Source organism: Mustela lutreola, chromosome 18 (assembly GCF_030435805.1).
Source record: "Mustela lutreola isolate mMusLut2 chromosome 18, mMusLut2.pri, whole genome shotgun sequence".
Taxonomy (NCBI): Eukaryota; Metazoa; Chordata; class Mammalia; order Carnivora; family Mustelidae; genus Mustela; species Mustela lutreola.
The window spans coordinates 26,708,170-26,722,155 of record NC_081307.1 but is presented as its reverse complement, the minus strand read 5'-3'; the positions used below and the strand labels follow the sequence as shown (position 1 = coordinate 26,722,155).

The window sequence follows — 13,986 nt, the reverse complement described above, 5'->3', positions numbered from 1 at the left end:
CAATTTCAATCACATGGTTGTGGTAATTACCTTCCAACAACTATCTCCTACTGCCCTGCGGACAGAGTACCAAGTAGACTCTCGACAAATGGTTATTGATGAAATGCCATAAAGACAAATGATGCCATGAATATTAGATGATTCAGAAGACTGATAGTTCAAATTTTATCCTTTATATCATGCTATTCAAATGAAGCTATATTTAATTATCATCATAATTCAATGAGTAGGACCTTTCCCTGCATATGATTCCATCTCTTGTTTTTATATTTTTACTGAACATTATAGCTTCACACATTTGACACATGGCTGTGCTTATATTTAAAAAGAATGACCTAACATATATATCAGAAGGGAAAGAAATTAGGAGTTTCGTAATAAAACCAAACAGTGTTTTAACTGGTCATGGATAATGAATTTTAATGCATAATCAATTTCAATGTATTGGATGAAATGTTGTCACACCCTCTTTTTAAATTGCTTCAGTCACTTATTTATTTTTATATTTAGTTTTGAAGATATGCATATTTTGTTTAATTTAAATCTCTATTTAAAATAATTAATTTCTTAAAGACTTCATTTACTACCACACGAATCATATGGAGTTTGTGGTTGCATTGTAATTATATTCCATTTTTTTAAACAAAATATTTATTATTTAGTATTTGCCTACAACCATCACAACAGTACATAATAAGTGACAACAAAACAGGTGATTTGTGAACATTGTCATTACTCTGTTGGAAAGAGAATCTTGAGGACAAGCATTTTTTGAGATATGTAACAGGACTGACATTAGATCTCTGTTCCATGTCTGGCACAATAAGCCACACCCTTTTCTTACTGATGAGTTTGGAAAAGTAGCCAACTCTGTCTTTTATCTGGGCAAACACAGGGCTATTGATGCCTAAACCCCATGCGCCAAATTTACTTCCATTGGTCCACATGGCCATCTTTCCTGGTGCTTAAAGACTTACGAGAAAGCAAAGGTAATGTATTTACTCTATGATAGGGGAGTTTGGTAGATGGTAAATCCACATGCAAAGTTTGTTTATTTTGGTAAAATAACTTTAGCTTCAAGGAAGACATGTATGGGTAGGTAGAATCAATGAATAGTGACTTAAACTGATATGAAGGAAAATGTGAATACTTGTTAAAGATTCTAATCCCGAATTACTGGGTGACACAGTTATTAAAATATAGCCCTGGGGAAGAAGAGCACGTTGGGACAGGAAGAGGATGAGTTTTAGAAGTATTGAGTTCAAGGTGATCTGCTGATGTTCATATGAGATGTCTACCAGTTACTTGGAAATATGAGTCTGGAGCTTGTGAGAGAGATCAGGGATAGAGACATAGATTGGGGGATTATTATGAGGGAGGAAACAGGTGAAATCAGGGGAGCCTGGACAAGAGGGACAGAACCCAAGGGAATATCTTGAAAGTCAGGCAAAGAAAGAGGCTCTTATGAGCAGAACTGAGGAGTAATCAGAGAGAATGAAGGAAAATACTCCAGCGTCATAGAAGACAAAGAAGAGATTCTAATGAAGGTCAGAGAAACAGCACTAAGGGTAGTAATCTGAAAGTCCTTTTCTCATATTTGTTTCCATATATTACTCTGTATTAGTAATATAAAAATAGGTTTCTTGACTTTAGTAACAATGACAAGAGGAAATTCAAAGTCACTCTTTGTGTTATTAGAACATTACTATTTTTCTCAATCTGTTTATTATTAATAATTTAAATATTTTTTATATATATCCCAGTGGAATTTACCTAGAAACAAAATATCTTTTTCTTTGAATTCTATGATTTCAAATAATTAACTTTTTTTGGCTCCTATACTGAATTTTCAGATAACATGTAAAATTACTTGTAACAACCAAAAAAAAAAAAAAACCAGAAAAAATTATTCAGTATTATCTATCATTTATCAAAATTCTTTTTTTTAAAAGATTTTATTTATTTATTTGATAGACAGAGATCACAAGCAGGCAGAGAAGCAGGCAGAGAAGCAGGCAGAGAGAGAGAGAGAGAGAGGAGGAAGCAGGCCCCCCGCAGAGCAGAGAGCCCGATGCGGGGCTCCATCCCAGGACCCTGGGATCATGACCTGAGCCAAAGGCAGAGGCTTTAACCCACTGAGCCACCCAGTCACCCCCATTTATCAAAACTCTTAAAAATATAGTGATGTCTGCCAGCTTTTCCATTTTAGCATATTGGATTGACTTTCTATATAAGACAAATGGAAAAAAATCAGAATAAGAATTCTCAAAATTAAATATCGATTTTAACCAAATGGTAATGAAAAATCATTAGATTTTTATTCTCCCGTGATGTCCAAGAAGTGTTAAGTGTCAAAAGTAAGGACCAGTTGTATGTATGTAAATTTTTTAAAAGAAGTTAAAGTCTTTATATTAAATATAGGCAGTGCTTGCTTTGCACAGGATCCTATTAACTGGAACTCATGCATATCTAACTGTATCTTTGGTCCTTGCTATCTACTGCTTCTGACTGAAGCATCCGCCCTGCCTCTGGTGTCTGAATTTCACATTTTTCAGTCCATATATTTCTGTGAACTTGTATGATATAGATTTTTGATTGGCGCTTTTTTGTTTTGTTTTGTTGTTGTTGTTGTTTTGTTTTGTTTTGTTTTAGTTTAAAGCAATTCCTCCCTAATTCTGGTTGTGGAATTTTTATTTGAAAGTGCTATCAATTTTTCCTGCATTGAGGTGGGTCTATAGTCAGAGTGTAAGGTTTTAATCCTCGAGCCCCATATGATTCACATATGCTAGGAAAAGCAATCTCTCAGAAATAAGTGACTGAGACATTGTAAAAAGATCTTTATAACAATATCTCAGTCAATGAATATGAAATTATTTAAGGCACTATGGGTCACTGAAAACAGTATTCAGTTTTACTAGTAAACTCCCAATTTTCTTCCTTTCTGATTTATATATAGACCATTCTTCTTATATTAATAAGCACAGTCAAGTGTTAAATTTGCCAAGCTATGATGTTCACTGAAATACAAAATGGTCTTCTGCCAAGTGTTTTTACGCATATGCTCTTATTTAGTTACTCAGAATATTGATTTTAAAAAAGGATATGTGTGAATACAGGAATTTCTTATGTGGACACAAATGATTTTTAGCTCTCAATGCTTTTTGTTTAATTTCATCAACTAAAATAGGTAAAGGGTTGTAGGGAAGATAAAAATCTCACTGCAATCACGTTTTCTCACCTTAGCATAAAAATTATCACTTTGTTTCTAGACAAGTTTTTACAAGTTTTTACACAAGCTGTGGTTAGTAAGTGATGGATCTCCCCATGTGAGACCAAGCCTGAGAGCCAACTCTAAGTTAATTTTGGAACATGAAATGCATTCATTAATTTTTAAAGTAAGGTTGCTCAAACACAAGTTAAAATAAAATGTATTTTGTATTGAAGACTACTAGTCATCTTAAAAGTTCTTTTTTTAAATAAAAGACAGCTTTCATTATTCTTTCTATTAAAAATTGTCTAATTCCCGGGCACCTGGGTGGCTCAGTGGGTTAAAGCCTCTGCCTTCGGCTCAGATCATGGTCTCAGGGTCCTGGGATGGAGCCCCACATCGGGTTCTGCTCAGTGGGGAGCCTGCTTCCCATCTCTCTCTCTGTTTGCCTCTCTGCCAGCTTGTGATCTCTCTCTCTCTCTCTGTCAAATGAATAAGTAAAATCTTTTTTAAAAATTGTCTAATTCCTATTGAATTTACTCTTTCACTCACTTTTTTATTCTTCTATTTATTTTTGAGAAGTTTATCATAAGCCACAGTCTTCTGTGTTATCAATATAAAGTTTAGGAACTTGTTTACACCTAGCTTTGGTTTTATTCTGCCTTGAATGAAAATAATTATAGTTGACACAAAAAGAAAATTTCAATGATTTAACTTCATGTTAGAATTAGTAATGGTAAAGTATTGATTTTTTAAAAAATTTATTTGACACAGAAACAGAGAGATCACAAGCAGGCAGAGAAGCAGGCAGAAAGAGAGGAGGAAGCAGACTCCCTGCTGAGCAGAAAGCCTGATTCGGGGCTCGATCCCAGGACCCTGAGATCATGACCCAAGCCAAAGGCAGAGGCTTAACCCACTGAGCCACTCAGGTGCCCCCAAAATTCACATGTTACATGCAAATAATTTATATTTCAAACTATAAAATGATTCATGGTTTATTTAAAATTTTATATTAGTTATATAAATAGAGCTATAAAACAATTTATACTCTAAGTTATAAAATGAGTTTTATAGTGAACAATTTGATTTCTTATTTAAACTCAGTCACTACGAGGGGATACCCTGGAAGCTGTTTATGTCTCCCAAAAGTTAGCATTTTATTGCGCTTTACAGTCAAGGACAATGACCACTTCCTACTTGAGAGTGAGGCCTGGATCTCTTAATTTGACATTTAACACACTTCTTGAATACGCACAAAATGTCTTCATTTATTTCCAACACTCCCCTGCTGAATCTTTCAGTACAGTCTCCCTGTTCTGGTCTATTCACAGACCGCACATGAAGGTCAGGCAGATGCCACGTGGCATCTTCTAACACGTGGCTCTGCTGGTACCACAGCGTGGGGTTTCTAATCTAACTGTACATTTAGGTAGCCATATTTGGTTTTGGATAATTTTCCATTTAAAGAGTGAATACTTTCATAGTAAAAAAGATAAATGTAGAATAGAAAATATTTTTCGTCTTAGATCAAAAGTAGATTTTTAAAAGATTTTTATTTATTTATTTGACTGAGTGAGAGAGAGAGAGCACAAGCAGAGGGAGAGGGAGAAGCAGACTCCGTGAGCAAGGAGCCTGATGTGGGGCTCCCTCCCAGGACCCTGGGATCATGACCTCAGCCAGAGGCAGAGGCTTAACTGACTGGGCCACCCAGGCGCCCCTCAAAAATACATTTCTTAACTGTATTTGACTGTATGCTCGTTAAATTCACTTAAAATGTACCCGTAAGTAATTTTTTCAACCTTCTTGGGTTTTTGTGTTTTTGTTTTTTGTTTTTAAGATTTTATTTATTTACTTGAGAGAGAGAGGGAGAGTGAGAGAGAAAGCATGAGGGGAGAGAATCAGAAGAGGCAGATTCCCTGCTGAGCAGAAAGCCCGATTTGGGACTCAATCCTGGGACTCCGGGATCATGACCTGAGCCGAAGGCAGTTGCTTAACCAACTGAACCACCCAGGCGCCCAGGTTGTTTTTAATAGTAAAAATTCGCTCTAAAAGTTGAATGCTGTCTAGTTTTAAAATATTTAAATGGTCAGTTCAAACAAACACTAAACTTCTGAATACTATTTGGAATTAAATTCAAAACCAGCCAAATGTCTTAGGTTTGCAAAATTGAACAGGAGAAGGACCACCGAGCTGAATGCATGTCAACAGTGACGGCCCCACTAGAACGAAACCAATCCAAAGTCGTACTTGGACCAGGATATGCAACAAGTCAAAGTAACTGAAATACAGTGCTTTAAAAACACATGCTGTATATGTGTTTTTCCATGAAACTAAACTGAGTTTCTTTTTTTTCAGGCCCAAATTTAGATTTAGAGCAAGAGACTAATAATTCTATTCTATCCTTTCTAACAGTGAATTGACCTTTTATAAGAGAGTACATTCTTTTTCTTAAACTGTATCAGGTTTCAAACTTTATTTATTTATTTATTTTTGCTACCTGTATCTTGTTTCTGTCAGCCTAGTTGTAACTGATGGTCCATTGTACTGTTGGCACATTCATGTCTTTCTCTGCAATCTTCTTCCCTCTTTTGCTCATTTTTTTTTTTCTTAGTGAAGTATAGAAAGTCACAGAAATATGTCCTTCATTGCCTGGACTAATCATTTTCTTTTCTTTTTTTTAAAGAGTGAGAGAGTGAGCGCACAAGAGAGGGGGATGGGCAGAAGGAGAGAGAGAGAATCTCAATTGGGTTCCACATCCAGTGCAGAGCCTGATGCAGGGCTCGATCCCACCACCCTGAGATCATGACCTGAGCCATAATCGACAGCTGAATGCTTAACCGACGGAGCTGCCCAGGCACCCTATGGACTGGCTTTAGACCCTTTTCTTATTATTCTTTGGTTATTATTTCTAATCTATTTTATATCTTTGCTTTTTATAACTGGGTAGAATGGCACACTTTGAAAAATCTTGACACGAACATCAATCTACCATTTGCTATTTACTAGGGACGCAAAATGGAGGATACGGCAACTTATCGGGGTGTCAGTGTCCTCAGGTGTGCACTGGGGAACATAAAGCCTGCTTAACCAACCCCATATTAATAGTAATACCACCCTAGATCTATTTTATAGACAATCAAGGAAATCAAAAGTAATTTCTGAACATGAAATAGCTATGCATTTGGCGAAACAGTAAACATACAGCCTATTAGCTCTGATAATACTGAATATTAAAATTATAGGTGCAATCATTTTGCAGGTAGACTTTCAGTTTCTAGGGCAAAGTCTAGTTGAAGACAGCAATACGGAACCATCCTGGTGATTCATGCGCCATAGCAGCTAGTCTACTTTGCCCACTTCTCAATTATATCTGCCTAATAGGGTCTGTCCTATGCTTCATCTTCTTCATCATCTTGAACATGAGACAGCAGTCGTAATAACATAGGGACCTAACTGTGAAAATTTCCTTCTCAACAAATGAACACCAACCCTATATACCTTTCCAGAGGTCTCCTGTCGGGCGCAAGTTTTGCAATACCAAATTTCTGGATATTCTCTGTCTACTGAGTTTTCTCTCCTCGGAGACTTTATTTACAATTACCTTCTTCCATCTGAATGTCCTCTTTTGTGGACCAAAGACTCCATTCAAATACAGCTCTTCCCTCTGTGAGAACCTTTCTGATTTTCTCGTAATATTGAAGCCTAACTCTGTGCTCCCATGGCAGTATATGTTTTTTTAATTTAATTTATTTACTTGAGAAGACAGAGAGGGAGAGGGAGAGAGATAGCGAGAGAGAGTATGAGCAGGGAGGGAGAGGGAGAGGAAGGCTCCCCGCTGAGCAGGGAGCCCAACATGGGGCTCCATCCCAGGACCCCAGGATCAAGACCTGAGCTAAAGGCAGATGCTTAACTGAGTGAGCCACCCCAGAACCCCTGTCCATCTTCTGATGTATGTTGAGTGGCTCTGTTGTCTGAGTCTTCTATGGGACTCAAGTGGCATGCGACACAGTTCCTCGAACATGGTTAGTGGCAAGGCTTGGCAATAGAGTTCCACAGTCATTTAATAATCTTGATTGATCATATTTTAAATAATGTAGGATGTTCTTACATCTATTTAAGGAGGAGACCTCTGATTTCTACCTTTACATGGTGCATTTAAGACTCGAAGACCACATCTAAGATTTTCAATCTCCCACCAAAACTAACAATGAAGAGCAAATTTGATCATATTGGATTAAATTTGTTTCAAAATCCCAGTATGGTAAGTATGCAAGGGCAGCTTGTGTCCCTTGAGTCTGAAAAATCAAGAAAGGCTACCCTTATATATGTATCAAGTTATTACCAGTTATAGAATGAAAAATCCATAAACAAAAAAGATTTTCTTCAAGTGAAAAAACAAGTAGCTGGTAAGGTCACATTCGCAAAGTTAAAATAGGTGCTCTGGCCTATCATTCTTTAATAAAAGGAGTTAGGGCTCCTTGAAGAAATGACTGATTCTAGAACTGGGGCAGGAAATATATACAGTGAGGCTGAAGCATCTTGTAGTACCGGGGGAAAAAAGTCCTCACAACAATGGGACTATGTCAAAGGCCACAGCTGGGGCGCCTGGGTGGCTCAGTCAGTTAAGCATCTGCTTTCAGCTCAGGTCATGAACTTAGGGTCCTGGGATCGAGCCCCAATTTAGGGTTCTCGCTTAGTTGGGAGCCTGCTTCTCCCTCTCTTTCTGCAGCTCCCCCTGCTTTTGCTCTCTTTCATGCACTCTCTCTCAAATAAATAAATACAATCTTAAAAGAAAGAGAAAGCATAGCAGCCTCCCATAAGAGGTGCCCATGGCTACAGCTACAGTAATTTGCTGAGCAGTTTGAGCAGCTACTTTACTTAAGCAGTATCAGATTGTAATGCAAACTATAAAACATACATCCATGTGTTTGTATTGATACAAATGATTGAATTTAAAGAAGCTGGGGAGAACAGTCTCCCTTGCAGAATTCCAAATAATTTATGTAGATATTCCATCAGGAAGAGGAATGTAACTCCCTACTCCTTAAGTGTGAGGTGCATGAAGTTACTGCCTCTGGTAGAGTACAGTAAGGAAAGGAGGAGAAAGAGTAATGTTACAGTGGAGAAACCCGACAGACATTCCCTCAGCCAGGTGATCAAGGTCAACATCAACAGTGATACCTCATGTTGATAGTATGTGCCTTTGTTTTGATGTGATAAGAACGGCACCTTACCTTTGTGGCCTTCTTCCCAAAAACACATCCCTATCTGATCATGAGAAAGACATTGGACAAATTCTAATGTTAAGATGTTCTACAATATACCTGATCAGTACTCCTGAAAGCTATCAAGGTCACAGAAAACAAGGGAAGGATAATAAACTCTCACAGTCAAGAGGAATCTAAGAAAACATGATGACTAAATGTAATACAGCATTCTGGATAGGGTCCTGGAACAGAAGAACAGGAAGTATAAATTAAGGAAGTAAGAATAAAGGATGAACTTTATAATAATGAATCAGTAATTGTCCACTAATTGTAACAAAGTTACTACATTACTGTCAGATATTAATAATAGGAGAAACTTGGTGTAGCATATATGGAAATTCTGGTCCGATCTTCACAATTTTTTGGGAAATTTAAAATTGTTGTAAAATAAACAGTTTGGTTAAAAGAGTGGATATTGTGTTTTGACCTGAAAGTACTCCCTCATATCTGCTTTATTTTATTTTATTTTTGTTAATTTTTTATTTTTTATAAATATATATTTTTATCCCCAGGGGTACAGGTCTGTGAATCGCCAGGTTTACACACTTCACAGCACTCACCATAGCACATACCCTCCCCAATGTCCATAACCCCACCCCCCTTCTCTCAAACCCCCCACCCCCGCCCCAGCAACCCTCAGTTTGTTTTGTGAGATTAAGAGTCACTTATGGTTTGTTTCCCTCCCAATAATATCTACTTTATTTTTATCCTACTATGAGTTATTCAAGAGTTAAACACAGCTCTAGCTATGGCACCCATGCAAATGCTCTTCCAGCTCAGGGGGCCATGGGCCAGCCTTGGAATGAGTATGAATCTCATAGCCCCCAGAGCTAACTCCCTTGGACTTTTTCCTTCTCCAATGACTCAAGAATGGCAAAATTTACAGGAAAGACCTTGGTTTCTCCTGGAAAAAGAGAAAAGGAAATATAGAAAAGAACTATGACAAAAGAAAAAAAAGAAGAGTTGAACCAAGAGGCTCAGAAAGGCCTTCTGCCCAAGAGCAGAGGAAAGGGGAGTCTCCTCCCATCTCCACCCTGACATTAGCCAGTGGCCCAAGTCGGCTGCACTTCCTAATGGGTACAGGAATGCTGTAGAGGGCCCCTGGTGTTTCCTACTCCATGATTCCCCAGGATAAATCCCAGGATGAGAGTATTGCTAAGGAGAGCTGACTATCCCCTGACAGAAGTCTGCATTTAAACCTATAAGAAATGCCCATATTCTTTTGACAGTCCATCTTATCCAAGAGAAGGCCTTAAGATCTTCGTGGTGTTTTGGTATATAATTATTAAAGCATTATTTAAAACACTACTCTATTTCACAGAAAATTATAATATCCAAATAACAAATAAAAACTTAGGTAGAGAATGATGACTTTCCTGGAAATGATTGTCTTATCTGCTTCAGGTCAATAACCCTCTTTGACCTATCAGGACCTATCAGGACCTATCAAGACGGGCCCCGTCATCATCTATCACTAATATCTATCGCTGGCACTAATTTTTTTTTAAAAGAAAACTAATGTAGTAGTATAAATATGGGCTATAATAATATATCCTTAAACAATGGGTAAGTACTACATGGAGTCAATTTTTCTTACAATTAAGTAAGCACAAGAGAAGATTTAAGTGACTGGTTTTTGTGTTCTTAAATAACTACTGAAGTCATTCCTTTTTTTTTTAAGATTTTATTTATTTGTGAGAGAGAGAGCCTGAGTAGCGAGGATGGGGAGGTAGGGACTGAGGGAGAAGCAGACCCCCACTGAGCAGGGAGCCAGACCCCAGGACCATGGGATCATGACCTGAGCCAAAGGCAGATGCTTCACTGACTGAGCCACCCAGGCCACCCTAGTGAGGTCACTCTTGAAAGAAGGTCTTTTCATGATTTAAAGAAACATTTGCATGTGCACAAATCTGATGTTTATTTTCTGCCTGGTATTTTTATCCTTCCTTTTTTTCTATTTTATTATGGAGGGTAGTTTTCAAAATGTCAACTCTTTGTACCATGATGTGTCTAGGGAGAACCCCTAGTAGTATGGTCCTGGGTTGTTTCCTCTTGGTTGGTTCCTCTACACCTCCTTCTGGGCACCTTTCTCTCCTCTGCTCTATTGTATTAGTTTTGGGATCACAAAATCATATATGGCACATTATGAATAGTGAAGTCAGTGTTAAAATGCAGCTCCTACATACAAGGTCTCCGAGTTCTGTTATGGTCAGCTTTTCAAATGTCTTATTCAGTATGGAATTAATTATAGTCATTTTGAACATCACCTGCTAAAAATGCAAACTGTATCTTTAATAAAATGCTTATTTGTATCAAGAATAAGATAACAAAATATTCAAAGAATAATTGTAAACCTTATAAATTTTGTCAAATCTTTCACGAGGTCATAAATTTACTTTTATGAAAATCCCTCATAGAGTTCAGAAATCCTCTAGCTGATAGAAAGACATCAAATCTTAGTTCTCTGGGTGCCTTAGCATCTGTAATGGTCACAGGAGCCAGAGACTGGCTCATGCAAGTTCATCTACAACTATGTAGGTCGCCTAACGGGTCATATTTTTTAGGGATTATTTCCAATTTCCGGAGTCCTAATGATCAGAATGTAATCCTTGGTATTTTTAATGAGAAAAATAATGTGTCCCCCTGTCCCAAATTCAGTGTTCGGCCAATACATATCTATAGGATCAACAAAACAAAGGAAGGTTTTCAGATCCTAGGCTTGAGTATTTTTTTGTTTTAGATGTGACAGATTTGCTGAACAAAGCTCACGAGTCCTCTCTTCCTCTCTACTCCCCCCATTTCCCCCACTCAGCACACACACATACACACACAGCCCTCTACAACCCTGTTCTGTCTCACTGTTGTTAATATACACATCAGCTCTAGGTCACCCAGCTTTTCTGAAGGAAATTGACTCTGCTGAGTACTCTTTTATTCTCCATATAAGTTACATTACAAGCAATAGTACTAAACTTTTCAATGCTTGCAATGTTCCCTATGAGTGTATCAGTTGAACAAGCAAAAAAAAAAAAAAATCTGGAAGTTTATTATTTTTCCACCAATATATTTGACACCACCTTTGGAAGGGAACAAAAGGCATACTGTCAAACGGATAGACCTGGACAAAATGTTACTGTTTGTTCCTCACGAGCACAGAGGTATATTTAAGCAAAGAAAGACATTCCATGACTCTCCTGGGACTTCCTTCCTTCAGCTGAATTATACCAACATGTTCACACCACTGTGGTTCAGACCGTGTTGGAATTTAAAATGCAGACTTTTCTTTGCCAATGTTTAAATACCACGGCTATAAAAATTCATATTAGGATTGAACCTGGCCTTAAAATATCATAGAATAATGAGAGTTTAGTGGGGGGGGGGGGGAATGTGTGTACACATGAATTACACTAGAAGATATGAAAATAAGGGATGTCCCTGTTTGACAGAGTCTCTACATATATAATAAGGCCTCAAAGTCACCGGAAGTCACCAGGTTTGGGATTATGTTTCAAATCCAGGCTCACTGACATTCATGAAACTTCTAGTGAAGCGGGGGCCAAGTTTCGAGCAAGGCTGAGTAGAATGCCTCTTTCATGTGGAACCTGTGTGAAACTCAGTGGCTTTGGCTGGCTCTCACCTTGAGTTTCACATTCAAACAACCCAAAGCTTCAGAGTAAAATTAAAGGGTGAAGGGAAACAAACAAACAGACCCCACAACAATGACAAAGCAGGAAAAGATGACTTGCTGGAGAATGGAATGACTGTCTTCTTCCACACCCATGTCATCGTGGTACTGCTGCATTCTCCAGCTAAACTCGTATTGCCCTCAGCTATGCCAAATCAAGGCTTCCCCGCACTAAGGGGGAGAAAATTCTAGACCCCCAAAGGCCCCAGGAAGCAGTGAAACATTTGCTCAAAATAGCCAGAGGCTTTAAAATGTTGACTGTACGCAGGAATGTGATTATGAATATAGGCCTTAGAATACAGATTTGCAAGGGAAGAGGTAACAATTAAATGTCCAACTTTTGGAAATTTAAAAAAAGAAAAAGGCTAACTGAACATCTCTAGGTTTTCCTACTAAATTCAAATTCTAGAGATTACGTTGCATTGATGCCTCCTCTGAAAGTGACCTCTCCCAGAGCATTCTCCAGAGCTCCACCCCTCTGGAAACTCGGTCCTGTGGCCACTTGCTTCCTGCTTTCTTAGCAAGGTGCAGGGTGCAGAGAGCAGACTGGGCCGGCTGTAAGGAGCCACAGTCTTTGGCGGGGACTGAAACAGTCTCCTGACAGGATTAGTTAGGCTCATTCTACTCCTAATGTGCAGCCCAGCTAGCGGCGGGCAGCGTGCCACGGGACGCCAACCTCCGCTCTAGCAGAGGACTTGGAAAATAACAAACCAGTGTAATCAACCCATGAATTTTCCTTAAAGTAAAGGGAACATTTAAAAGTCTATTGAATGGCAAAAGAGGACTCCACTTTGCCTATTTTAGGAAATACACTTGTTTATAAAAATTTCTTATCCCTCATTCAGCCAAAGTTTCACCAGCATAAAAACGTCTGGCTACAAAAGCTTTTTGTTTTGTTTTGGTTTAGGGTTTTTTGTTTTTGTTTTTGTTTGTTTGTTTGTTTGTTTGTTTTGTTTTCTTACCACTCTCCCCCACCCAGTTTTCCTCTTTAAAAATTTTCTTTCCTTTCTTTCCTTTTAATTTTTCTTCTTTTACATTTTTTAAAAATAGCTATCCAGACGATCACAGTGTGTTTAAAATGCATGTTTTCTTTTGCCATGTGGCCTGAGATACCAATAAACTTCTTTGGAGACAAGAATCTTTAAATTCCAGGGATTTCAGTGGCCATGTGAAAAAAGCTACATTAGGCCCCAAGGCACACTGTAATTCTGAGGCAAGAGAGGGCAATCAAAGGAGAGGTTGATAGAGTCACTTTGTACACACCAGCCTTTGCGGTGTTCACAGATCTGCAGCATAGTCATAAAGTCTATATGATGAGAGACCTTGCCATAGAAAAGTCTTTTTCTTTGAGTTGGGGGTTAACCTGAGACATCATCAGTGGGGGAAAACCCAAGCCCAATAGATTCTTTAAGGGAAATGGTATAAAAGCATTAAACAAACAACAACAACAACAACAAAAACCCAAAAAAACAAAAAAAGACTTTTTACTGACCATAGTAAATACCCACAATCAAAGTAAATGCTGTGTTTGAAGTTAAAGTCCACAGATCAAAGTACTTTGCAAAATGTCAAGTGTGAGCAAGAGGAGGAGGAAAGGAGAGGCACAGAAACCGCACCGAAATATTGTATTGTCAACATGAGAGAAACCTGCTAGCAGAAGACCTTTGGCTAGGTAAGGCATCTTCAAAACTGAGTCACCTGAATTGTGCTGGGAGCGTACAAAAAATGAAACACACTAATAAAAAAAGCTGTTCGAATTCTGCCCTCGCGATCCACAAACCAGTGACGAAAAAAACAAACATAATAGAGCTGTCTCACTGTCCTTA

At 38.2% G+C, this 13,986-nt stretch overlaps 1 protein-coding gene across 18 annotated transcripts in view; it reads right to left on the bottom strand.

Moving 5' to 3' along the window:
* The window catches only part of SORBS2 (sorbin and SH3 domain containing 2), a 209,601-nt gene that overhangs the window by 162,127 nt on the left and 33,488 nt on the right, over nt 1-13,986 (bottom strand). The window lies entirely within an intron of this gene.